The sequence below is a fragment of the Heptranchias perlo genome, chromosome 38 (genome assembly GCF_035084215.1).
Source record: "Heptranchias perlo isolate sHepPer1 chromosome 38, sHepPer1.hap1, whole genome shotgun sequence".
NCBI lineage: Eukaryota > Metazoa > Chordata > Chondrichthyes > Hexanchiformes > Hexanchidae > Heptranchias > Heptranchias perlo.
The window spans coordinates 9,403,733-9,431,159 of NC_090362.1; the positions used below are offsets into that span (position 1 = coordinate 9,403,733).

A 27,427-nucleotide genomic window follows, 5' to 3' on the forward strand; every position below is an offset into this window, starting at 1 on the left:
CCCTCCCCCACTTCCCATCAGTCTCCTCCAATCACAGCAGCACACTTCATTAAAACTCCTTCTGCTGCTGTTGGCACACTCTCCATGCACCTACTGTCCTCATAATTATTTCCCTCACTACCCCACAGCTATGCCCTTTTTCACACACCAGCACGCAGTGTAAGGCCTCGTCTTCTTCGCCCTCTTCTCCCAGCTGCTGCTCTCCCTCCTCCTCCAAGAATCATAGAATGGTTACAGCACAGAAGGAGGCCATTCGACCCATCAAGCCCATGCCAGCCCTTTGTAAGAGCAATCCAGTTAGTCCCATTCCCGCGCTCTTTCCCCGTAGCCCTGCAAATTCTTTCCCTTCAAGTATTCATCCAATTCCTTTTCGAAAGCCATGATTGAATCTGCTTCCACCGCCCTTTCAGGCAGCGCATTCCAGATCATAATTACTCGCTGCGTAAAAAAGCTTTTCCGCATGTCGCCTTTGGTTTCTTTTGCCAATCACCTTAAATCTCCTTTTCCAGCTCCAATGGCAGATGGAGCAACACATCCATAATTTAACCAGCAATGAGCTGAAGCCCCTGCAATGAGATAGTGCTTAAACTCAAAACAGTCACTGCCCATGAGTTTTGAACGTAACTATAGCAACCAAGAGAGCCGAAAAAGGCCTGCAAGCCTACTAGCAGCCTAAAAAGACTAACTAGCGAATTATCTGCATGCAACTGAGGAATCCATTAAATAATGCTGGTGCAGCCTACTTCCTGATTGTTGGAGCCAAGAATTACTGGGCGGGCTTGAGAAGCAGCAAATCCGACAATTCAATTTGGAGAAAGGATCCTTCAACAGATGAAGGATATTTTAATAAAGCCCCCGTTGCTTTCAGGTGGCCGCCTGGGACGACTAAAAATCGCTCAATTCAATATGGCGGCCAGCACACTTTCGGGGGAGATGGAGATCGAGGGCGGGAGATAGCGGCCCAGAATTTATCTCCCTAAAGTTCATTTTACACCCACAAATTGATCAAAACTAAATTGAATTTCTCCCTCAAGTCTCTGCATCTGCCTTTTGGGAACTTTGGGAGGAAAAGTAGTCACACATGAAAGAATTTCAGTTGCACGCTATAGCTTTAGTTTTTGCTGTTCTTTTGGGGAAGTCATCATTGGCGCTGTCTGATGCTCTTCCGGGAGGGGAACCTGCCACCCCTACATGGTCTGGTCTACACGTGACTCCAATCCTACGTGGTTGACTCTTAATACCCTCGGGGCAACCAGAGCTGGGCAATACATAAGGGTATGGTAGCCTAGTGGTTATGTTACTGGACTAGTAATCCAGAGACCTGGACTAATAATCTGGAGTTATGAGTTCAAATCCCATCATGGCAGCTGGGGAATTTAAATTCAATTAATTAAATAAAAAAAATCTAGAATTAAAGAAACTAGTAGCTGTAATGGTGACCATAAAACTACTGGATTGTCATAAAAACCCATCTGGTTTGCTAATGCCCTATTAGTGGAAGGAAACCTGCCATCCTTACCTGGTCTGGCCTATATGTGACTTCAGACACACACAGCAATGTGGTTGATTCTTAATCACCCTCTGAAATGGCCTAGCAAGCCACTCAAGAAGGAGGCTCACCACCACCTTCTCTAAGGGCAATTAGGAATGGGCAATAAATGCTGGCCTTGTCAGTGACACCCACATCCCATGAACAAATAAAAAAATATGTGTTGCCTGCATGCCATCAATAAACAGGAAAAAAAATATATAGGATATGACCATAGCAGGAGTGTGTGAAGGGGCACTGTTTACTGTGGCATCATTTGGTGCTACCAAAACATTACTGATGTCTGGTACCAAACAGGCTGCTCACCAACTCCTATCTACAGGTCTCTCCTTCCCTCTTCATTCTACCCAAGTTACTCTCGCTCCCAGCTCCAACGAGCAACCATAAAATACAAGAAAACATCCTGAGGTAAAAAAATGAACAAAAGTTTGGGAATAAATTCAGATTACTGGGAATAGTCATCATTTGACCCTTTTCCTTGTGGAAAGATGGATCGAACAATGACTTTTGTTTTGCGGAGGGTGGGGGATGGGTGGCCCCCACATAATTGCTGCCTTTAGATCTGAGCTGTGTTGTCTGACAAAGGTTTCAACGTTACCATGACAAAGTTTTTTATATATATATAACACATCCTGTTGAGATTTCTTATTCGACAGGATGTTTGTGCATCTCAGATATTCTTATAAATGTTCCTTACGGCTGTTTTCCCAACACTCCCCACATTTCGAGTGTTGTTACTCCGATTTTTTTCCCACACTAATGCTGCCAAAGGTTTTCGTTCTCCCACGTTCTGAACATAAGCTAGCAATCTTCTCGTGGCATTAGGGTTGAACACCATAAGTAATTGAGAATCAACTTAAATAGGGCCATATCGAACCATTCCGAGTTTTGGATATGCGTGTTGGGCCAAATGACCTTTGTCCCTTAAAAAATTCCCATGTTCTTTCCCATGTCCTTTCAAAAGTGCCAAACTTGCACAGAGGGACCAAGTAACTACACAGACCTGTATTCTGAGTCTCTACATTGCAAAGCAAGGGTGCAGAACATAAAACTATCACTGTACAGTCTATTGACAAAACCATGTATCCAATCACTTAAAAAATTTACATGCTACCTCTGAAGGTCCAACTCTTGGTGACCTTGAGATGGAGCTTGCTTCTGCATCACTGGCATTATTGTGGTGGGTCCCTGCTACTTTAGGAAGTAATGGGGTGTAGCTTGTATCCTTTACCATGTAATCTATACACGCCTGTATTCTTTGGTGATCCACATAAATTCTAAAAGGAATGCAGGAACAGAGAGATCAGGGGGTATATGTGCACGAATCTTTGAAGGTGGCAGGGCAGGTTGAGAAAGTGGTTAAAACAGCATACGGGATCCTGGCCTTTATAAATAGAGGCATAGAGTAGAAAAGCAAGGAGGTTATGATGAACCTTTATAAAACACTGGTTCGGCCACAACTGGAGTATTGTGTCCAATTCTGGGCACCGCACTTTAGGAAGGATGTGAAAGCCTTAGAGGGAGTGCAGAAGAGATTTACTAGAATGGTTCCAGGGATGAGGGACTTTAGTTATGTGGATAGACTGGAGAAGCTGGGGTTGTTCTCTTTAGAGCAGAGAAGGTTAAGAGGAGATTTGATAGAGGGATTCAAAATCATGAAGTGTCTAGACAGAGTAGATAGAGAGAAACTGTTCCCATTGGCGGAAGGGTCAAGAACCAAAGGACATAGATTTACGGTGATTGGCAACATGAGGAAAAACCTTTTTACACAGCGAGTGGTTAAGATCTGGAATGCACTGCCTGAGGAGGTGGTGGAGGCAGATTCAATCATGGCCTTCAAAAGGGAACTGGATAAGTACCTGAAGGGAAAAAAATTTGCAGAGCTACGGGGATAGGGCGGGGGAGTGGGATTAGCTGGATTACTCTTGCAGAGAGCCGGCATGGACTCGACGGGCCGAATGGCCTTTTTTCGTGCTGTAACCATTCTATGATTCTATGATATGAGAGAGAGATTCCTTGTTCCCTGGAGGCCCAATGAGGCGTAGACTTTGACTCCCAATTGATTGAGGGACTTGAAATTTTACATCCTTTGAAGTCAAATGGATGGAAAATCCCGACCATTACTCCCTGCAAGAGCCGTTCATTGTGAAGAGTGCCACAATGGGAAATCAGCCCTTTCATTACCAAATGTGAATAGGTACGTGTTTTCATGCAAGTTCCCTGTTTCTACCCATGGATCACACTCTGTGGTTATCCTGCCTGCATAAATGGGCATTAAAGGACTGTCATGTGTCCTTCTTCCAGGAAGCAGTTTCTTAAAGGTGAACTATTTGAATTTTGATTGCTACAATATTTATCCCTCAACCTACATCATTAAAATCAGATTATCTGGTCATTATCACCTTGCTGTTTTGTGGGAGCTTGCTGTGCGCAAATCGGCTGCCACGTTTCCCACATTACAACAGTAACTACACTTCAAAAAGTATTTCATCGGCTGTAAGGCGATTTGGCACATCCTGAGGTCATGAAAGGTGCTATATAAATGTAAGTCTTTCTGTTTCTGTAGCCCTGAGTTTTTTGGAGGCCGAAGGAGACGATGAATGAAAGGGCACTCAGGAGGTTCCTCACCACCAGAGGCAGTCTGCCCACACCTGACATTATCCACTGAGCCATGTTTACTGAGCCAGGTGCTATTACCTTGCAGTGTCGGTAGAGACCTGCCTCCACAGGCTAAGGTTCTAAAGGGAGACAAAGACTGAATAGTGCCATCTTCTGCAAGCTGACCTGCAGACAACCTCAACCACAGGGACCATACTGCCAGTCGCAATCAATGTCACAGTCGCCCTCAACTTTTATGCCTCCGAGTCCTTTCAGGCTACATCAGTCAATTAGCAGCGCACAGAGGTTTCAAGCAGCATACTGATGTCCTGTTCACCAGGACTAAACAGTCATCACTTTTCCCGGGGAAAGCAATAGCAGAATTTCAGAGTTCTTTTGAATTGCAGGATTGCCCAAGGCCCAGGTCATTACGGATAAAACATGTAGAGCCATAGACACAATGCCATGGCAATCCTGAACCGGGCTTCATCAATGCCCAGTTGATTAGCGATCAGTAACATAGGTTCAGGCAGGTCAACGCCTGGTCTCCAGGCAGCAGACATAACGACTTTAAGGCGATCCTCTGAGTCTGGGTTATTTGAAAGGGAAGGCAGACTTAATGGACAACTTCTAGTGTTAGTGCCTCCACAGCACAAAACTCTCCACAACGCTGCTTTATATGGCCATACACGGGCTGTGTCCCTCAGAGAGGGTTAAGTGGTAACTTGGAAATATATCGCCGTTCCTTCATTGTCGCTGGGTCAAAATCCTGGAACTCCCTTCCTAACAGCACTGTGGGAGAACCTTCACCACACGGACTGCAGCGGTTCAAGAAGGCGGCTCACCACCACCTTCTCGAGGGCAATTAGGGATGGGCAATAAATGCCGGCCTTGCCAGCGATGCCCACATCCCGTGAACGAATAAAAAAAAAAAAAAAAATGTCACAGGGTACAGGAGAGTGGCATGTATTGGGGGGGGGGGAATGGAGGGAGGAGTATGGATGAGGGAGAATTGGAAGAAAATGCATGAAAAGACTGCAGACATAGATGGGAGGGAAAATAAAATAATTATATCAGCTAACACCAAGGGGGAAAAATTGGATAAGGGTCCGTTCTGGGCGGTGGTAGCGTTACCACCCTGTGCCCACGGACCCTACGCATGTGAACTTCGTGCTGCCTGATACTTACCATGAAATCTCCGTGCAGCAAGCACAGCCCTCGCTGCTGAGAGGCTGCACGGAGAATGAGGAAGTTGGAAATGGGGCGTGCACAGCGCACGTCATCAGCAGCCTGCACTACTTAAAGGTGCAGGCACGTTTTCAATGGCAGGTACACAGCCAACTAGGAGAAGGGAGAATGGCATCACGAGTAGCTGCACCAGCAAGAGAGCGGGCACCAAGATTCTCGGACGATGCTCTGGAGGCCCCGGTGGAAGGTGTGGACCAAAGAAGGGCAGCCATGTACCCGCAGGGTGGCCGGAGACCCTCCAGACTACAGCTGCGCAGGCATTGGCAGGCTGTGGCGCAGGAGGTGAATGCTAGGAGCATTGCATCACGCACGCGGGTGCAGTGCCGGAGAAAGTTTAATGATTTGACACGAGTGGTCAAGGTGAGTGAATACAAGTGTCTAGTGGCACAGCCTACCAACTGCACCAATACTCCATGCACGACACCTCCCGTCACCCACCCACCCCCAACAAACACTGCCATCCATACGCAATGCTGCATCTCACCCGCGCATAGTACCACACTTGCAGGCCACACAACCACCACTCAAGTCACACAAACTGGCAGCTATTTGACCATGACAGGCACATCACTCACACACCTTGCAGGACACTCACTGACACACTGTCCTCTGTCTTGCAGGAGAAGGTGGCGTATAACACCCGCCAGCAGGAGGGACCTGAGGCTGGACGGGCATGTCTGCATGTCCCCACCCCCTAGAGGAGACGGTGCTGTGGATCATTGGGCGGGCCATCGTTGCAGCCGTTACAACGTGGCGCGCTGGAGGTCCCGGTCAAGGGGGTCTCTGCATATCTAATGATCCTTCTCCTTTTCCACATCTCCCTCCTCCCATAATCTTTTCTGACTCACGTGCTGCAGATGCTGCCAGTACACACCTCTTACTTGCTCCTCTCCCCACTCCACAACTCAACCTGTTTCCCTTTGTCATTGCAGATACCCAAGAACACGTGGCGGCACCCGAGGAGGAGGAGGAGGAGGAGGAGGACACTGAAGCCTCACCGTCACTCGATCTGATACTTGCTTCCACCAGCTCAGAGACTGACACTGCGCGTCCTTCAGAGGTTAGATGAGAGGAGGGATCTGCACGTGGTGAGACACCGAGCACAAGTACGCAGGAGTCAGGGCGAAGGGAATGGATATCACAGGTGTCAGTTCACCGGAGGGCGAGGTCCTCACTAGTTCTGCTGCAGAGGAGTCAGATGATGACTTCGATGGGCCAGGCTACAGAAGACGGCTGATGGGCGTACACCAACAAATGCTTGGGGCACTGGAAAGCCTGCCAGAAAGCCTGTGCACAATGACAAGGGCCATGGGGGAGTCCAGCTCAAACTTAGCACAGGGTTTTGCGCAGAGCTTGGAGCCCATCCTTTCCCACATGGAACGGGTGTCACCTCCATCAGCGCACCTGTGGAAACTACCATGATGCAGCGTCTGATGACTGATGTCACAGCTTCCATTGCAGCACAAACATCTGCCATCCAAGGTCTGACTGCTGCATTTGGAGCTCAGACTGCTGCTATCGTGGCTCTGGGGATCACTGTGGAACGGGGCTTCCAGGGCGTCACAGCACTCCAGCAATCCGTTCCCCAGCCGATCACCAGGATTGCTGAGGCACCGACCCGGGAGAGCGCCATGGCAGTCGGACCTGCTGACTTCTCTCAGGACGACAGCATTCCTGTTCCCACCCCTGCCACTCCGCCAGTGCCCCTGCCTATAGGCCAGCCAGGCCAGACTGCTGCAGTCCATGCTGAGATGGTGCAGTCTGAAGCCGGGCCCTCCAAGCCCAGAGCTGCTCGAGATCGTCCTCCAAGGCCATCTGGACACTCCTCCATTGAAGGCCAGCAGCTTCCCACCACCCATGCTCCAGCCACTGGGGAAGCACCTCATGGAAGCACTAGGATAGGTAAAGGCACACGGACAACAGGCACTGAGGGAATGCACAAGGGTGAATAGTTCTGTTATGTTTGCATAATTTCATTTATTAATCCATAAATGAGAGTTTGATTTTGCATTTGGTGATGGTTTTTATTCATGCAATGAGCTGAGAGGGAAACCAATGTGTAATCAGATGGAGGGCGATTTGATTATCTTGTGGGAGGGGAAAGGTGGGGAGTGTCGGGCTGTTGGTGAGTTGGGGGATGTAGTTCACATTATTGATAGCGGGCACGGATCAGGCGAGCACGCAGAGCCCTTGCAGACAAGACGTGTGGTTCCTGCTGCACCCTTGTGTCTTCCTCCACCTCCTCTTCCCACTCCGCCCCCTCCTCCTGCTCCTCCTCAGCCTCTTCCTCCTCCTGCTCCTCCGCCTCTTCCTCCTCAGCCTCCTCCTCCTCCACCTCTGGCTCAGGGTCTTCTCCAATCATTGGTGGAAAAGGCTGGTCCCTGATGATGGCGAGGTTGTGCAGCATGCAGCAGACCACCATGACTCTGCCCACCCACTCAGGGGAATACTGCAGGGCTCCTCCAGACCGGTCCAGGCAACGGAAGCGTTGTTTCAGGAGGCCTATGGTGTGCTCCACGATGTTGCGTGTGGCAGCATGGCTCTCATTATAGGCCTGCTGTGCACGTGTGCATGGGTTCCTGACCGGTGTCATGAGCCACGGCGTGAGGGGATAGTCCTTGTTGCCCAGTAGCCAGCCTTTGACTTGCCGAGTCGGGTGAAAGATAGCTGGCACGTTGGACTGCCGCATGACGAAGGCATCGAGACTGCTCCCAGGGTAGCGGGCATCGACCTCCATGATGCGATGTGTGTGGTCACACACCAACTGCACGTTGAAGGGGTGGAAGCCCTTTCAGTTGATGAAGACGGCTGAGTTGATGTGCGGGGCACGCAGGGCAATATGCGTGCAGTCCATGGCACCCTGCACCATGGGGAAGCCAGCAATGTGAGCGAACCCCTGTGCTCGCTCGTTCTGATTGTCTCTGTCGAGAGGGAAGGTGATGAACCTGTTCCTCATCTGGTGCAGTGCGTCTGTGACCTCCCTTATGCAGCAGTGCACTGCATACTGCCAGATGTTGCACATGTCGTCAGCTGACGCCATCTTGGATGTCGGAGAGGCCGTGTAGCGCTGAAACAACGGGCGCTACACGGCCCAATTTAGCGCCCCAATTGTCTATTATTTTAATATTTTCCCAACAAATTCAATCCTAAGCTTCAAAAGCATCCTCCAATGACAGCACCATGCAGGACTACTGCAATTTCACAAATCATGGATGCAACTAAGCTTGGAGAAAGATTCTGATAGGGTAGACGTAGAGAAGATGTTTCCACTTGTGGGGGAATCCAAATCTAGGGGTCATAAATATAAGATCGTCACTAATAAATCCAATATGGAATTCAGGAGAAACTTCCTAACCCAGGGAGTGGTTCGAATGTGGAATTCGCTACCACATGGAGTAGCTGAGGCGAATAGCATAGATACATTTAAGGGGAACTAGATAAACACATGAGGGAGAGAGGAATAGAAGGATATGCTGATAGGGTGAGATGAAGAGGGTTGGAGGAGGGTCTTGTGGAGCATAAACACCAGCATGGACCTGTTGGGCCGAATGGCCTGTTTCTGTGTTATAAATTCTACGTGATTATATGTAAAGAGGTACCTTGTCAGCTAGGTGGAATCAAATTCAGATAGTTCTGCTTTGAGGGGCAGCAAGGGTTGTGGGTGCCTGTAAATGGGACTGTTAGAGGAGGTTGTGTTTGAATCATTTGAGTTGGATTTATTGGAAAAATATAATAGAGACAACCAAGCCCACTTATTCATTCAGAGCAGGCAACGGAGTTGGTCAGGCATGTAAAACTTGTAGAACACTTGCCTGAAGGGCATGTGCTTAGGATGGTTAATTATCAGCCCAGATTTTGTGATTGGAACAGTACTCCATACAACTATTGTTTAATCACCTGCCAAGAGTCAGGATATCTGTTTACGATCGTGTGAACGGCTTAACAAATTAATTATTATTGGCACTTTCTTTCCTGCTGACCGCAGTAGGATAAATTTTACAGGTTAAAACTGCCACCTTGAAACCAGAAAATCAGGAGAGCGACACAACGGACGTATTGACCTCTAACCCCCGATTATATCAGCTGCTCTCCCACCGAGCGAGACTCCACGTCGGGAGTGTTAACTTGTAAAAATGACTCTGGTGGGTGTATGACTGTGAGCGAGACGGGGGTGCAACTGCACTTTAAGTAGCTGCTTAGACTTTTTCTAGAAGAATTAAGAACCAATGATGACGAACACTCTTTATCTTAGCAATTTTTTTTTGCTTTCTGTTTATAATTGCTGTAGGTGAGAAAAGATGTCTCTGAACTGCAATCTTTTTCCAACAGCACTGACAAGACTCAAGACTGAAAGAACAAGAAAGACTTGCATTTATATAGCACCTTTGACGATCTCAGGACCTCCCAGAGCGCTTTACAGCCAATGAAGTACTTTTGAAGTGTAGTCACTGTTGTAATGTACGAAATGCGGCAGCCAATATGCGCACAGCAAGATCCCATAAACAGCAATGTGATAATGACCAAATTATCTGATTTTAGATGTTGGTTGAGGGATAAATATTGGCCCAGGACACTGGGGAGAACTCGTCTGCTCTTCTTCGAAATAGTGCCTTGGGATCTGAGAGGGCAGACAGGGCCTCGGTTTAACGTCTCATCCGAAAGACAGCACCTCCGACAGTGCAGCACTCCTTCAGTACTGCCCTGGAGTGACAGCCTAGTACATTAAGCTGACATTAGTACATTTTCTAGTACAAGGTACATTAGCATGAACCTTCCAGATGCTAGATCTCTATCGCTGGCGGAGTGCGGGTGAGGGTAAAGTTGCTTTTCTGCCCGCTCTCGCTGTTTCTTTCCGCTTGGGCTCCGTCTTCGGTCGCACCCGGTGGAATGGGCGCGCCTCAAAACCGGCCGTCGGAGGCAAGCGCTGGGAATTCCCGCGAGCGTTCTCACGATCGGTGTTGTAACCGAAATTTCCACCAACTTCCCACTGAGGATACAGCGGCTGATTGGGATAACCCCGACCAAACTGTTTAAAGTCCCAATTTAAAGGGATAGAAGGAAACTATTTTTAATTATTTCAGATGTTTATTTTAGATTTTTGTTAACAAATAATATTTAATGAGCTAATTTAATCATTGATTTATTTCGCGGCTGTTAAGCGCATAAATTTCATTTTTCTTTCGGTTAATACTTCCTGCGATTTTCTTGCATCTTCTCCCATCAGATCGTGGAGCCAATGCTAACGTAATGAGAGTCATTGTTCCCAATTTCACAGTGGACCCGACTGTCTAGAAAACCCTCTCCAAGAGTTCTGCAGAGCGGGGAGATCCTTAAAGATGGCGGCATCTAAAAGAAGTCACCCACACCGTTAACGCTCATGTCACCTCAGGGCATCTAACTGGAGTTCCAAACAGAAGAAACCTCTTCGCACCCCCTCATGCATCAGCTTTGCCAGCCATCAAACAAGCTGTTCGAGTGATGTTTTTGCTCCATCACTAGCCCACTGCCTTGTTTCCTGCCTCCTCATTTATTATGCCATTGGGAAATGCCAGCCAATTGTTTTTTTTGTTGCCCCAAACAACCTTTGGAAGGGTTACAATAAGCAGTCAAGATAGTTCCAACCTTTTCAACGTTTAGCAAAATTATTGCCCCCACATTTGGACGCTTACCTTTAAGTGGTCACAGCTCTTTAAATTTAACCAGCATGCCTTGCAGCAGCCATTTGAAGTGGGCGTGTTCAACATGCGAACCAGGGGCCAATTCCAGCCAATCAGATCCTTTTATTTGGCCTGGCAGAGCCCCCTTCTTTAGATCTCTGCTCTCGGGGCTTTGGGAGTTTAAAGGGTTGAGGCTGAATTTTACAAGTTTTCAAGCTTCAGGGAAAGAAAGAAAGACATGCAATTATATAACGCCTTTCATGTCCTCTGCACGTCCCAAAGTGCTTACTCAAGTACTTTTTTTGAAGTGTGGTCTCAGTTGTAATTTAGGAAACGCGGCAGCCAATTTTTGCACAGCAAGATCCCACAAACAGCAACGTGATAATGATCAGATAATGATTTTAGATGTTGGTTGAGGGACAAATATTGGCCAGGACCACGGGGAGAACTCCCCGGCTCTTCTTTGAATATTGCCATGGGATCTTTTACGTCCGCCTGAGAGGGTAGATGGGGGCCTCGGTTTAACGTCTCATCCAAATGATGGCATCTCTGACAGAGCAGCACTCCCTCACTGAAGTGTCATCCTGGATTATGTGCCCAAGTCCCTTGAACCCACAACCGTCTGACTCAGAGGGAAAGGTGGAGGTTTTGAATTTTATGCATATTCAAAGGTGGGGTGGAGGGTGGCCTCTGACTTTTTGTGTACGGGGACTCGCATTTCTGTGTAACGATTGTAGGAATGAACCCTGCTGCTCTTCAAAAGTAACTTGAGACCGATTTCATCACCAATAACAGGCAACTTGATGATTGAGTGCAGAAGTGGAGATGGGGTGGGGTGCAGTTTTCTCATTGAGGTGGGGGGGCGAAGACATTAAGACTTCATTACACCTAGTACACAGGCCTAAGGTTACTTGAATAGCCACAACTTAAGAAAGTGTTTGTGCAGCTTTAATTGGAACTCTAACCTTGACGACGAGAGACTGATTGGCCAATTTATATTAGATTAGAAGGAAAAGGGCAGTCAAGGGTAATGAGGGCCCTTTAAAAACAGATGTGGGTAATATTGCAAATGAAAATAAGGAAATGCCAGACTTGTTGAACAATTACTTTGTGTCAGTCTTCACAATAGAGGGAGAGGATAAAATACCTGATATTCCAGGGAAACTAAATAATGAATCGAGGACTGGAACTCACCAAAGTTAACGTAAGCAAGAAAACAGTATTAGAACAAATAATGGCACTGAAGACTGACAAATCCCCAGGACCTGATGGTTTCCACCCTAGGATTTTAAAGGAAATAGGTGAGGAAATTGCAGATGTTTTAACCATAATCTTCCAAAGCTCTCTCGATTCAGGAATTGTCCCTTTGATTGGAAAATTGCAAATGTAACTCCATTATTTAGGAAAGGTGAGAGAAACCAGGAAATTATAGACCTGTTAGTCTAACATCTGTTGTGGGGAAGTTATTGGAATCTATAATTAAGGAAAGAGTGACTGAGCACAGAGAAATTTGAGCTGATTAGAGATAGCCAACATGGATTTGTAAAGGGTAGGTAATATCTAGCGAAACAAATTGAATTTTTTGAGGAAGTAGTAGACAGGGGAATGTCTATGGATATAGTTTATATGGACTTCCAGAAGGCATTCGATAAGGTTCTACATAAGAGACTGTTAGCTGCAATTAAATCTCAAGGAATTGAAGGCAAATTATTGACCTGGTTAGGAGATTGCTGAGGCGGCAGGAGACAGAGAGTGGGGATAATGGGTAGATACTGGAATTGGAAGGTAGTGACTAGTGGTCTGTGCTGGAGCCTCAACTATTCACTATATTTATTAATGATTTAGATAACACAATAGAAAGCCATATATCTACGTTTGCCGATGACACAAAGATAGGTGGCAAGTAAATAGTGTAGACAGGAGCATAAAATTACAAAGAGACATTGATAGATTAAGTGAGAGGGAAAAACTGTGGCAGATGGATTTCAACACAGGTGAGTGTGAGGTCTCCATTTTGGACCAAAAAAGAGTAGATCCGAGTATTTTTTATATGTGGAAAGCTAGTGGAGGTCCATAGAGATTTAGGGGTCCATGTACACAGATCACTAAAATGTAGTAGTCTGGTACGAATAATAATCAAAAAGGCTAATGGAATGTTAGCTTTTATATCTAGAATATAAAGGGGAGGAAGTTTTGTTACAGCTGTACAAAGCCCTGGTTAGACCACATCTGGAGTACTGTGTACAGTTCTGGGCACGGCACCATAGAAAGGATATATCGGCCTTGGAAGGAATGCAGCGCAGATTCACCAGAATGTTACCAGGGCTCCAAAGGCTAGATTATGAGGAGAGATTACATAAATTAGGCTTGTATTCCCTGCAATATAGAAGGTTAAGGGGTGATTTGATTGAGGTTTTTAGGATTTTGAAAGAAATTGATAGGGTAGATAGAGAGAAACTATTTTTCTGCTGGTGGGAGAGTCTAGGACATGGGAACAGAACCTTAAAATCAGAGCCAGGCCATTCAGGAGAGAAGTTAGGAAACACTTTTTCACACAAAGGGTGGTAGAACTCTCTCGCACAAAAAGCAGTAGATGCTAGCTCAATTAATAATTTTAAATCTGAGATCGATAGATTTTTGCTAGCCAAGGGTATTAAGGGATATGGAGCCAAGGAGGGTGGATGGAGATAGGATACAGATCAGCTATAATCTCATAAGAACATAAGAAATAGTAACAGGAGTAGGCCATTCGGCCCCTCGAGCCTGCTCTGCCATTCAATAAGATCATGGCTGATTGTCTACCTCAACTCCACTTTCCCGGTCTATCCCCATAACCTTTATATCTCATTGAATGGTGGAACATGTTTGAGGGGCTGAATGGCCTTTGTTCCTATGTTTGTCTGAAGTAATGCTTCATCGTCGCTGGGTCAAAATCCTGGAACCCCCTACCTAATAGCGTTGCGGGAGTACCTTCACCACACGGACTGCAGCGGTTCAAGAAGAAGGCCCACCACCACCTTCTCAAGGGGCAACCAGGGATGGGCAATAAACGCCGGCCTTGCCAGCGATGCCCACATCCTGAGAGTGAGTATATAAAAGAAAGCAGTGCTAACTTAAGATTACGGCCTGCGCTGTAAGAGTTACTGAGTTAGATATTCCTCTTCAGTAGGAATCCCACCCGAATTCTGTGTCCGTCTTTGCCTTCCAACGCTGACCCTGGCGGATTTTCTGGGCCCTGGCACATTTGGATGCTTTTTGAAGCAGCAGGTGGTATTTCAGTGGCTCCGGGAAGCCCTTCTCAGGGAGGTGGGGCAGGGCGGACTATATCAGTTGCAGGCCTTGGCCTACAGCAGTGGAGCTCTTTCGGAAGTAGCTGAAGAAGTGTCGGCAATTTTAAGTTTACAATCGGTGGGCTGTCCAAGTCCAGTCAATTACCCTGCGATTGATCATTCCCGGTTTGTGGATTGTTTATTATTAAAAACTCCCTTTCGTTCCCCCTCCTCCCATAGCAACAATAGACACCAAAATTATACCAGCAATCCTGGCATCCAGCGTTACTATAGCGTTAATGATAGAAATGTAGAAAATAGGAGCAAGAGTAGGCCATTCGGCCCTTTGGGCCTGCTCCGCCATTCAAAATGATCATGGCTGATCGTCTAACTCAGTACCCTGTTCCCACTTTTTCCCCATATCCCTTTAGCATTAAAAAATATATCTATCTCCTTCTTGAATACATCTAATGACTTGGCCTCCACTGCCTTCTTTGGTAGAGAATTCCATAGGTTCACCACCCTCTGAGTGAAGACATTTCTCCTCATCTCGGTTCTAAATGGCATACCCCGTATCCTGAGACTGTGACCCCTGGTTCTGGACTCCCCAGCCATCGGGAGCATCCTCCCTGCATCTAGTCTGTCTAGTCCTGTTAGAATTTTATATGTTCCGATGAGATCACCTCTCATTTTTCTAAACTCTAGTGAATATAGGCCTAGTCGACCCAATCTCTCCTCATACGTCAGTCCTGCCATCCCAGGAATCAGTCTGGTAAACCTTCGTTGCAAGGCAAGGACATCCTTCCTCAGATAAGGAGACCGAAACTGCACACAATACTCCAGATGTGGTCTCACCAAGGCCCTGTATAACTGCAGTAAGACATCCCTGCTCCTGTACTCAAATCCTCTTGCAATGAAGGCCAACGTACCATTTGCCTGATGGGGAATAAGTCCAGGCATTTTCCTGTCATTAAGACAGAATTTGAATATGGTCGCCCATATTTGGGTCTGTATATCCAGCCATCACTTCAGAAGGTTCTGGAACTATTCTAGGAACAACCGGAGTTAGTGATTGAAGCAGAGACCATGAGGACATTTAAGAATAGGTTAAGCTGGTGGTTGAAAGAAAGTGGGGGATAAAGGATATGGGAACAGAGCAAGCACATCGGATCAAGGCTACTTGCGGAGGATAGAAACCCAAATGGATAGGTGGGGCCGAACGGCCTGGTTCCATGTTGTAATTTTGATGTAACGGCCAGTGAAATGTCGCAGAAGTAGCGGTGAGGAGATATCAGAACAGCTCCCTGCTGGACTCTCCCCTCTCGCTCAATGTACTACCACTTGAAATGAGATGGTACAACAGAGGAAACTCATGACCAGCGTATGAAAAGTGTGTAAAAAGTCGTGTAAATGTGTCACTATTGTGGGGTGGGGGGGGGAGGGCTCCTTTGTAGGGTTGCCAACCTCCAGGATTATCCTGGAGCCTCGAGGAATGAACGATTCATCTCTTGGTCACTAATGTGAGCAAACCCTGGAGAAATAATCATAGGGGCCTTAAAAAAAAGGTGTGTTTTTTTCATATTTTTTGAACACTTTTGTTTATTAGTTGTAAAAATAACGGAGATGGGACTGGGTGGGTCGGACGGAGGTGGTGGGTCTTGTGATGAAACCTCCAGGTCTATGTCCAACCAGAGTTGGCAACCCCACTCCTTTGTTGGAATTACTGCAGGCTGGTTGCTTTCGAGAGGTAGCTATTATCTCTTCTGCCGGGCTACACCATGCCACAGAACTGCTGCCAAGTGTCAACCAGCTCCTCCTACACTACACTACGCATGCCAGTGTTGGAGGCCATGCCCACTGATCAGCTTGAGTGCAGGACAAGGGGCAGCCACAAGATCGCAGAATCACTTCCTCATCCTACTGCAACTTTGGAAATTGGATTTTCTGGATATTTGTACATGCCTCAGTAAATTCAGTTATAAATATAGTAACTGCTGGAAGTGCATTGAATTGTATCCTGTCAAGTCCTTGGTATCTCTGAGGTGACCTAAATTATACTCCTACCAATGCTGCATTTTATTCATGTCATTGTATGCATATTTATAGATACTCCCTTACTTCAATGTGCTGAACAAAAGCAACAATTTGCATTTATATAGCACCTTTAACGTAGTAAAACATCCCAAGGTGCTTCATAGGAGCGATTATTAGACAAAATTTGACACCGAGCCATGTAAGGAGATATTAGGACAGGTGACCAAAAGCTTGGTCAAAGAGGTAGGTTTTAAGGAGCATCTTAAAGGAGGAGAGAGAGGCGGAGAGGTTTAGGGAGGGAATTCCAGAGCTTAGGGCCTAGGCAGCTGAAGGCACGGCCGCCAATGGTGGAGCGATTAAAATCGGGGATGCGCAAGAGGCCAGAATTGGAGGAGCGCAGAGATCTCGGAGGGTTGTAGGGCTGGAGGAGGTTCACAAACAAAGAGCACATCGACTCCCTTAACCTTCAATGCCAAACTGACAGGTTGAATGTTCTTTGCCAGAAAGTGGGAGACAATTTTTAAACTGTTACCACACTGGTATCGCTACACATTCCTACAAACACAGTATATAATGTAAAGATTTTTATGATCCGAAATAGAGCAGATATCTGACCTGTCACACCCTGGTCCAAATGGCATCATTACTGCAGTTGTTTCAGGCTGTGCCAGGTAGTATCTGAAACATAGCGTGTGGTGAACGGATTAATAAACCAGTAAAGTTAATGGGAAAAAAACCCTCAGAATACAACACACCATCTTGTGATGGCATAAATATTCAGGCTCAATGTCACAATTGTTACTGTACCTCGACCTCACAGGTATCAGCCATGGTTCAGTTGGTAGCACTCTGGCCTCTGATGTTAGAAGATTGTGGCTTCAAGTCCCACTCAATGAGACCTAAGTACAAAATCTAGGTCTAACACTCCAGTGCAGTACTGAGGGAGTGCTGCATTGTTGGAGGTGATGTTAAAACCATTTGCCCTCTCAGGTGGATGTAAAAGATCCCAAAGCACTATTTTGAAGATGAGCAGGGGAGTTCTCCCTGGTGTCCTGGCCAATATTTATCTCTCAACTGACATCACTAAAAACAGATCATTGGGTCATTATCTCATTGCTGTTTGTGGGAGCTTGCTGTGCACAAATTGGCTACCATGTTTCCTACATTATAGCAGTGATAATATTTCATTGGCTATAAAGCGCTTTGGGACGTCCTGAGGTCATGAAAAGAGTTATATAAATGCAAATCTTTCTTCAGTTGTAGCAAACCCACTGGAGAGCAGTAAGGCAGCAAACTTGAGTTAGAACAAAAAGATTCAGTGCACAAATCACTGGTAGGAACTGGAGGCATGATTTCAATCTTACTTCAAAGTTAAAGTGGCTAATTCAATCTCGGGGCTGCATTATGTTTCAAAATGTATTTCAATTATGCTTTTCTGGGTTCAGATGTAGTGCAGAAGTTGCCTTTGAAACTCACTGCTCGCTATCTGTTATCTATCTTCACTCCAAAGCCAGATCAAAGGTGAAGCTGTACTTTTAGCTGTGAATGTACAGTGTATCCTTGGGGAGAAGTTCACTGGAGTGGGCCGAGGTTGACTCTCACCACAGATTCTTCCAGTTTCCTATTAACAGTATCCCCTGGGAAGCTGCTGCGAAGGGAACATACAATGGTGCTACGTCTGAAAATAAATATCTCACTGTCCTGCTGGGATTTGCCCACATCTCTTATTCAACAGATATATTTTGGGCTTAATTCTTGGCAATCAATTGTGATGAGTGACACTGAGTTCTCTTTGTTTGGTTGTCTTTTCAGGCCAAGTGGGACTTTGCTTTTGGATAACAGGCCAGACAGAAAAGAAAAACAAATCTGTTTTGGATTAGGGCGGATTTATCCATTTCTGTGCTCTCCTCCACTCCCTGCAGTTCAGGTTCTGTCTTGTCTGCACTATTGGTTTCAGCCATAGCTCAGTGGGTAACACTCATGGCCTCTGAGTTAGAAGGTTGTGGGTTCACAGACCCGCTCCAGAGACTCAAACACAAAGATCAAGACTGACACTTCAGTGCTGCACTGAGGGAGTGCTGCACTGTTGGAGGTGCTGTCTTTCGGATGAGGTGTTAAACTGAGGCCCTGTCTGCCCTCTCAGATGGATGTAAAAGGTCCCAAGGCACTATTTCGGAGAAGAGTGGGGAAGTTCTCCCTGGTGTCCTGGCCAATATTTATCCCATGCCAACATTGAAAAAACAGATTATCTGGTCATTATCTCATTGCTGTTTGTGGGTCCTTGCTGTGTGTGAATCCTACAATATAACAGTAGCTACACTTCAAAAAGTACTTCATTCACTGATTCCATCTCCCTGGTCACTGTCTGAGACTGAACCAGGCCGTTCGCAACTTTGGTGTCCAATTTAACCCCGAGTCTATGCTTCCGACCCCATATCATCTCCATCACCAAGGTCTCCTACTATTCACCTCTGTAACATTGTCTGTCTCTGTTCCTGCATCTGCTGCTGAAACCCTCACCAATGCCTTTGTTACCTCTAGACTCGCCTATTCCAATGCTCTCCTGGCTGGCCGGCCTCCCATCTTCCGCTCACTGGCTCCCGGTCCGGCTAATGCCTTAATTTTAAAAATCTCATCCTTGCTTTCAAATCCCTCCATGGCCTTGCCCCTCCCTAACTCTGTAACCTCTTCCAGCTCTACAACCCTCCGAGATCTCTGCGCTCCTCCAATTCTGGCCCCTTGCGCATCCCTGATTTTCATCACTGCACCATTGGCGGCCGTGCCTTCAGCTGCCTAGACCCTAAGCTCTGCAAGTCTCTCCCTAAACCTCTCCACCTCTCTCTTCTCCTTTAAGACGCTCTTTAAAACCGACCTCTTTGTCCAAGCTTTTGGTCACCTGTCCTAATATCTCCTTATGTGGCTCGGTGTCAAATTTTGTTTGATCATCGCTCCAGTGAAGCGCCTTGGGGCGTTCTACTATGTTAAAGGTGCTATATAAATGCAAGTTGTTGTTGTTAAAACACTTTAGGACATCCTAAATAAATGCAAATCTTTCTTTCACCCTGATCAATATCACCAACACCACCCTTTTGAATGAATCCATGATGTGTTATTCTACCTTGTCCTCCTGGACTCCTCCATGACCTTCAATATGATTAACAGTTCCATCCTTCTCCATGTCTCTGCTTCATTTTTCACCTCTTCTTGTTTTTGGCCCAACATCTCCTGCCCTGCCATGGCGCAATCACTTCCAGCAGGCCCAAGGTTCCACCCTTGGTTGCATCCTGTTCCTTGCTTACGTGTTGCCCCATTGTGACTCTGGCTGGGGTTTTCTGCTTCAGTTCATGATTTGCCACCCATTGAAATCCAGGGCGCTGCCAATGTAGATGTGAAAGCCCAGCCGATTACCTCTAAGGACATGTATTTTTTTTATTCGTTCATGGGATGTGGGCGTCGCTGGCGAGGCCGGCATTTATTGCCCATCCCTAATTGCCCTTGAGAAGGTGGTGGTGAGCCGCCTTCTTGAACCGCTGCAGTCCATGTGGTGAAGGTTCTCCCACAGTGCTGTTAGGAAGGGAGTTCCAGGATTTTGACCCAGCGACGATGAAGGAACGGCGATATATTTCCAAGTTGGGATGGTGTGTGACTTGGAGGGGAACGTGCAGGTGGTGTTGTTCCCATGTGCCTTCTGCTCTTGTCCTGCTTGGTGGTAGAGGTCACGGGTTTGGGAAGTGCTGTCAAAGAAGCCTTGGCGAGTTGCTGCAGTGCATCCTGTGGATGGTGCACACTGCAACCACAGTGCACCGGTGGTGAAGGGAGTGAATGTTTAGGGTGGTGGATGGGGTGCCAATCAAGTGGGCTGCTTTATTTGGGATGGTGTCGAGCTTTTTGAGTGTTGTTGGAGCTGCACTCATCCAGGCAAGTGGAGAGTATTCCATCACACTCCTGTCTTGTGCCTTGTAGATGGTGGAAAGGCTTTGGGGAGTCAGGAGGTGAGTCACTCGCCACAGAATACTCAGCCTCTGACCTGCTCTCATAGCCACAGTATTTATATGGCTGGTCCAGTTAAGTTTCTGGTCAATGGTGACCCCCAGGATGTTGATGGTGGGGGATTTGACGATGGGAATGCGGTTGAATGTCAAGGGGAGGTGGTTCGACTCTCTCTTGTTGGAGATGGTCATTGCCTGGCACTTATCTGGCGCGAATGTTACTTGCCACTTATGAGCCCAAGCCTGGATGTTGTCCAGGTCTTGCTGCATGCGGGCTCGGACTGCTTCATTATCTGAGGGGTTGCGAATGGAACTGAACACTGTGCAATCATCAGCGAACATCCCCATTTCTGACCTTATTATGGAGGGAAGGTCACTGATGAAGCAGCTGAAGATGGTTGGGCCTAGGACACTGCCTTGAGGAACTCCTGCAGCAATGTCCTGGGGCTGAGATGATTGGCCTCCAACAACCACTACCATCTTCCTTTGTGCTAGGTATGACTCCAGCCACTGGAGAGTTCTCCCCCTGATTCCCATTGACTTCAATTTTACTCGGGCTCCTTGGTGCCACACTCGGTCAAATGCTGCCTTGATGTCAAGGGCAGTCACTCTCACCTCACCTCTGGAATTCAGCTCTTTTGTCCATGTTTGGTCTGGAGCCGAGTGGTCCTGGTGGAACCCAAACTGAGCATCGGTGAGCAGGTTATTGGTGAGTAAGTGCCGCTTGATAGCACTGTCGACGACGCCTTCCATCACTTTGCTGATGATTGAGAGTAGACTGATGGGGCGGTAATTGGCCGGATTGGATTTGTCCTGCTTTTTGTGGACAGGACATACCTGGGCAATTTTCCACATTGTCGGGTAGATGCCAGTGTTGTGGCTGTACTGGAACAGCTTGGCTAGAGGCGCAGCTAGTTCTGGAGCATATATCCAATGTCTGAAAATTCCTCACATTATCTCACTGCACCGCTGCCAATGTCAGTGATATTGGGTGAAGTGGTAATGACTAAAACAGATGATCTAGTCATTATCAGGTTGCTGTTTGTGGGATCTTGCTGTGTGCAAATTGGCTGCTACGTTTCCTAAACTCCAATAGTGCCTACACTTTAAAAAGTACTTCTTTGGCTGTAAAGCGCTTTGGGACGTCCTGAGGTTGTGAAAGGCGCTATATAAATGCAAGTCTTTCTTTATCCTTTCCAATCGTTCAATACATTCTGGTGTTGAGTGAGGTTGTACATGGAATGCATGGTCATTTTAAACCCATGAATTGAATGTGCTTACAATGGCCCATATTTTCCTCTTTCTCTTCTAAACCTGGGCTAGATTTTTAACGATAGTCCTGAACGAAACAGTGGAGACATGAGTTTTACAAATGTGCCTCTTCATCGAGGGTAGTTTTGTTAGTGGGAATGAAAAACATGGTGAACCTTGAGCTAATGGCCCTCTGTAGAACTGGTGGCCTCAGCTTCGGGCTCACTGGGCAGCACTCTTGCCTCGAAGTCAGAAGGTCGTGGGAACAAGTCCCACACCAGAGACTTCAACAAAAAATCTACGTTGACACCCAACAGTGCAGTACTGAGGGAGTGCTGCACTGTCGGAGGTGCTGTTTTCTGGATGAGAGGTTAAACTGAGCTCCCATCTGCCTCTCAGGCAGAGATAAAAGATCCCATGGTAATTTCGAAGAAGAGCAGGGGAGTTCGCTCCAGTGTCCTGGCCAATAACTAACTCTCAATCAACATCACTAAAATAGATGGTTTGATCATTTATTTGATTCTTGTTTGTGGGAGCTTGCTGTGCGCAAATTGGCTGCCATGTTTCATTATATTAAAATGGTGACTACACTTCAAAAGTAATTAATCGGCTATGACGCCTTTGACTGTGAAAGGTGCGACAGAATTCAAACACCTTAAAGGTGCGACAGAAATTCCAATTCCACCACCGTATTTAACAGTCCGAAATGATGAGCAATCAGCTATTGATGAGCAATATTAGCATGACCACTAACACCACATGTAGGACCAGTGACCACTAACATCACATGTATGACCAGTGACCACTAACATCACATGTAGGACCAGTGACCACTAACACCACATGTAGGACCAGTGACCACTAACATCACATGTATGACCAGTGACCACTAACATCACATGTAGGACCAGTGACCACTAACATCACATGTAGGACCAGTGACCATTAACATCACATGTAGGACCAGTGACCACTAACATCACATGTAGGACCAGTGACCACTAACATAACATGTATGACCAGTGACCACTAACATCACATGTAGGATCTGTAACCAATGACATTATTCTCATTCGATTCCTGTAGAAAAGTACGATCTGCCTTTCAGGACCAGAAATCCCCGTTGCAGAATCCATCCTTGCATTTTGATTATTGTCGGAAAGAGGGATTCTACATTCTGATATTTAAATATATAATACAGGTCACATTGTAATACACGCTAATCCAAACTTGGTTGGCTCAGTGCATTGTATAAGATCCAAACTTTAGAATTTGATCCTGGATAAACTCTAAATTATTTATAGTAAAAGTGGATGCTTGTTTTTGAAGTAATTTATCACCTTGATTTTAAGTTCGAAGATTGGATAATCTTATGCTGGATCAAAATGAACTTGCGTTCATTGGGAGCCCATCTGCTTGTCCATAACATACATCGCTGTGGTGATGCTCTGCTCTAAAGGTACTAACACAATGAAATAGGCAAACACTGGAGGCCTATTAAAGGCATCGAATAAGAACTGAATGCAACAACGGTTACCGACAAAACAACCAGGTTAAAATTGACAAATTAATAAACACCCAAAGATGTCATCGACCCCAGGAGTGCCAAATGATTGGTTGCCAGTTCAATAAATAGATTCTCTTTAAAATGTTACAGCTACAGGGAATGCTGTATCATACACTTCTGCTTTCCCTTACAGGACTGTCTCTAGCTGATTACTGCCAAACAGAAATCCTATCAGCATATCTGGCAAGTGGACATTACTGACAGTTCTTTAATTAAATTACCTGTCTCTGATGCGGCCAGACAAACTTTGAAGCCTTGACGCTACACAGCCCATCGTCTTGAGGTGGAGATGCCGGTGATGGACTGGGGTGGACAAATGTAAGGAATCTTACAACACCAGGTTATAGTCCAACAGTTTTATTTGAAAAATCACAAGCTTTCGGAGGCTTTCTCCTTCGTCAGGGTGAGTGTTGAGCACAGGGCTGGTGTCAGAGCCCTGCATGAGAGTGAAACTAAAAGTGGAAGGCGAGTGGCTCTCTGAGAGGAGATAAACACATCTCCTTCCCTTTCATTTATTCCTTTATCAATAAATCATCGCTGTCTTTTTCTCATGTGTCGTAGATTTAATTATGATTATTAGAGGATGCTTAAGTGGGTCCTTTTCCAGAAAAAAAATGCTTCATATTATTAAGAAGGCAAAATGAGAAGAGATACCTCCAGTTATCATTGCAGAGTGTTGGGAACCATGCAACTGATTGAAGTGTTTATATTAATTATGGTCAATAATCGTAGTCATTTTCCAGCCTGTCATTACCCTAGATTATTTTTTTTTTATTCGTTCATGGGATGTGGGCATCGTTGGCGAGGCCGGCATTTATTGCCCATCCCTAATTGCCCTTGAGAAAGTGGTGGTGAGCCACTTTCTTAAACTGCTGCAGTCTGTGTGGTGAAGGTTCTCCCACAGTGCTGTTAGGAAGGGAGTTCCAGGATTTTGACCCAGCGACGATGAAGGAACGGTGATATATTTCCAAGTCGGGATGGTGTGTGACTTGGAGGGGAATGTGCAGGTGGTGTTGTTCCCATGTGCCTGTTGCTCTTGTCCTTCTAGGTGGTAGAGGTCACGGGTTTGGGAGGTGCTGTCGAAGAAGCCTTGGCGAGTTGCTGCAGTGCATCCTGTGGATGGTACACACTGCAGCCACTGTGCACCGGTGGTGAAGGGAGTGAATGTTTAGGGTGGTGGATGGGGTGCCAATCAAGCGGGCTGCTTTATTTTGGATGGTGTCGAGCTTCTTGTGTGTTGTTGGAGCTGCACTCATCCAGGCAAGTGGAGAGTATTCCATCACACTCCTGACTTGTGCCTTGTAGATGGTGGAAAGGCTTTGGGGAGTCAGGAGGTGAGTCACTCGCCGCAGAATACCCAGCCTCTGACCTGCTCTCGTAGCCACAGTAATTTATATGGCTGGTCCAGTTAAGTTTCTGGTCAATGGTGACCCCCAGGATGTTGATGGTGGGGGATTCGGCGATGGTAATGCCGTTGAATGTCAAGGGGAGGTGGTTAGACTCTCTCTTGTTGGAGATGGTCATTGCCTGGCACTTGTCTGGCGCGAATGTTACTTGCCACATATGAGCCCGAGCCTGGATTATTATATATATTCATTTAAAGTTGCAGGGTCAAACATGTACAATGTGTTTTGATGTATATCCAAATAAAATATTCTAGGGTAGATGGTACTCAGCAATTTGGCCGAAGTGTAGGTTACATACAAACAAACGCAAATGACGGGCAGGAAAAGACCATTTGACCATCAAGCCTGCCCCACACTCATGTTGACTGGACCATCGTGACTAGCCACTTCCCAAACCCTCCCCACAGCATGTGATCTCCTGGGAGAGGCAAAAAAACAGAGGAAAAAACGCAGGGCCAAAAAGGGACAAAATGCGCTGGAAAATTCCTCTGTGACCCCCGCCCCAGGCGATCGAAACCAGTCCAGGAGATCACACGGACCATGTGTTATCAGTAAAGCCACCTCCCTTCTATAGGCTCTTTTTTTGAATGTATGTCTTTATATTTGTGTGAAAGGATATAGTTACATGCATTGAAAACAAGGAGAGTACAAATATTGATCACAGGAAGGATGGAATTGTAAGTGAGACCCCCACCTGGTTGAACAGTCACATCAATTTGGGGATTAGATTATGGATCTGGGAGCTCCAAGGTTCAGAATCGCCACATCTGAACTTAAACTTTTAATAATAGAGTTTGGAGCGCTTGTGGGAAGAAAGTCTTTTGAGATATAAATGGGCGGCCCCATCGGCCTGCTCAGTAGAGGATCTCATGACTGGGAGTCCTGGCCCATATTTAACCCTCAGTCAACACCACCATTGATCACATCAACAACTTGCATATATATATAGCGCCTTTAATTAGGAAAACCCAAGGCGCTTCACAGGAGCGTAACCAGACAAAATTTGACGCGGACCCACATTGGGAGATATTAGGACAAACGCTTGTTCAAAGACGTAGGTTTTAAGGAGCGTCTTAAAGGAAGACAGAGAGGTAGAGAGGCGGAGAGGTTTAGGGAGGGGAAATCCACAGCTTAGGGCCTAGGCAGTTGAAGGGACGTCCGCCAATGGTGGGGCGAAGGAAATCGAGGATGCACCTCTTTGACCAAGCGTTTGGTCATGTGTCCTAATGTCTCCTTCTTTGGCTTGGTGTCAATTTTTGCCTGATTACGCTTCTCTCTCTCACTGTGTGTGTGTGTGTGTGTCAATTAATGAAGCCTGAAAACACTACACTTCTTATTTGTGATATCTTAGCCCGTGTTAATGGGAGCAAGGGTGATTCCTATTACCTTAAGGCAAGGCTTAAATGTGAATGAGTCCAAGACAAACCGTGGTTCTAAACTGGATTGTGTTTGTTGTTAGAACATAAGAACATAAGAAATAGGAGCAGGAGTAGGCCAATCGGCCCCTCGAGCCTGCTCCGCCATTCAATAAGATCATGGCTGATCTGATCCTAATCTCAAATCTAAATTCATGTCCAATTTCCTGCCCGCTCCCCGTAACCCCTAATTCCCTTTACTTCTAGGAAACTGTCGATTTCTGTTTTAAATTTATTTAATGATGTAGCTTCCACAGCTTCCTGGGGCAGCAAATTCCACAGACCTACCACCCTCTGAGTGAAGAAGTTTCTCCTCATCTCAGTTTTGAAAGAGCAGCCCCTTATTCTAAGATTATGCCCCCTAGTTCTAGTTTCACCCATCCTTGGGAACATCCTTACCGCATCCACCCGATCAAGACCCTTCACAATCTTATATGTTTCAATAAGATCGCCTCTCATTCTTCTGAACTCCAATGAGTAGAGTCCCAATCTACTCAACCTCTCCTCATATGTCCGCCCCCTCATCCCCGGGATTAACCGAGTGAACCTTCTTTGTACTGCCTCGAGAGCAAGTATGTCTTTTCTTAAGTATGGACACCAAAACTGTATGCAGTATTCCAGGTGCGGTCTCATCAATACAAATTGTTAATGCAAGTAATGGCACATCTCAAAAGCTAGCAACACAGTTCTATCCTGTAGCTGCCAGGCGATAACTTGCTGTTCAAACTATTTTTGTTCACATCATAACTGTGCCCAGCACTCCATCTCAACTCTGTAATGAGGGAGACAACAGGTATGTTGACAAGCAAGCTAGGCTGTGCATCCAGAGCCTGCCTTTGGCTACAGACAGTAAACCAACGCCTCTCCATTATATTGAGAGTTACGCTCATGAAAAGTTTTAATGATGTGGAGATGCCGGTGATTCCAGTTTTAAGATGAAGTGGCATAACTGCAAGAAAAAGAATTATTTGCTCGTTCTAAATCCATATCAATCGGGGATTTTGCGTTCAAAGAGAAATGAAAGGCTTACTGGTCAGTGATAGTTTAGGTCAGTGTACTCGTCAGATACAAAAATGACCTTTCATTAGGTTCTTCCATTGAGTTCTGTTATTGTCCATGGTTGTTTCTTTATGATGCAATATCTGGTAATGTGTTGGACTCAGTAGGAGCTTTAATTCAATATCAATAGGTATCAAGGTTAAGCCCACATCACCAACCAATGCAGCGGTAAGCTGGCTGATGAAATGACTGGTTAGGCCTGAGCTGGAATATTGTGTCCAATTCTGGACACCACACTCTCGAGGGAGAGGATGAAGAGGAGATTTACCAGAATGGTACCAGGGACGAGGGACTTCAGTTACTGGAGAAGCTGGGGTTGTCCTCCTTAGAGCAGAGAAGGTTTAAGTGGACATTTAATGGAGATGTTCAAAAGTATGAGTGGTTT

The 27,427-nt window shown here is 46.2% G+C and overlaps 1 long non-coding RNA gene across 1 annotated transcript in view; it reads left to right on the forward strand.

The window, feature by feature from the left end:
* Positions 1–23,700, forward strand: part of LOC137304721 (uncharacterized) — a 45,767-nt gene extending 22,067 nt beyond the window's left edge. Inside the window, exon 3 of the long non-coding RNA XR_010958628.1 lies at positions 23,296–23,700. This is a non-coding gene — a long non-coding RNA (uncharacterized lncRNA). The remainder of the gene's footprint in view (positions 1–23,295) is intronic.
* Positions 23,701–27,427: the final 3,727 nt, after the last annotated feature.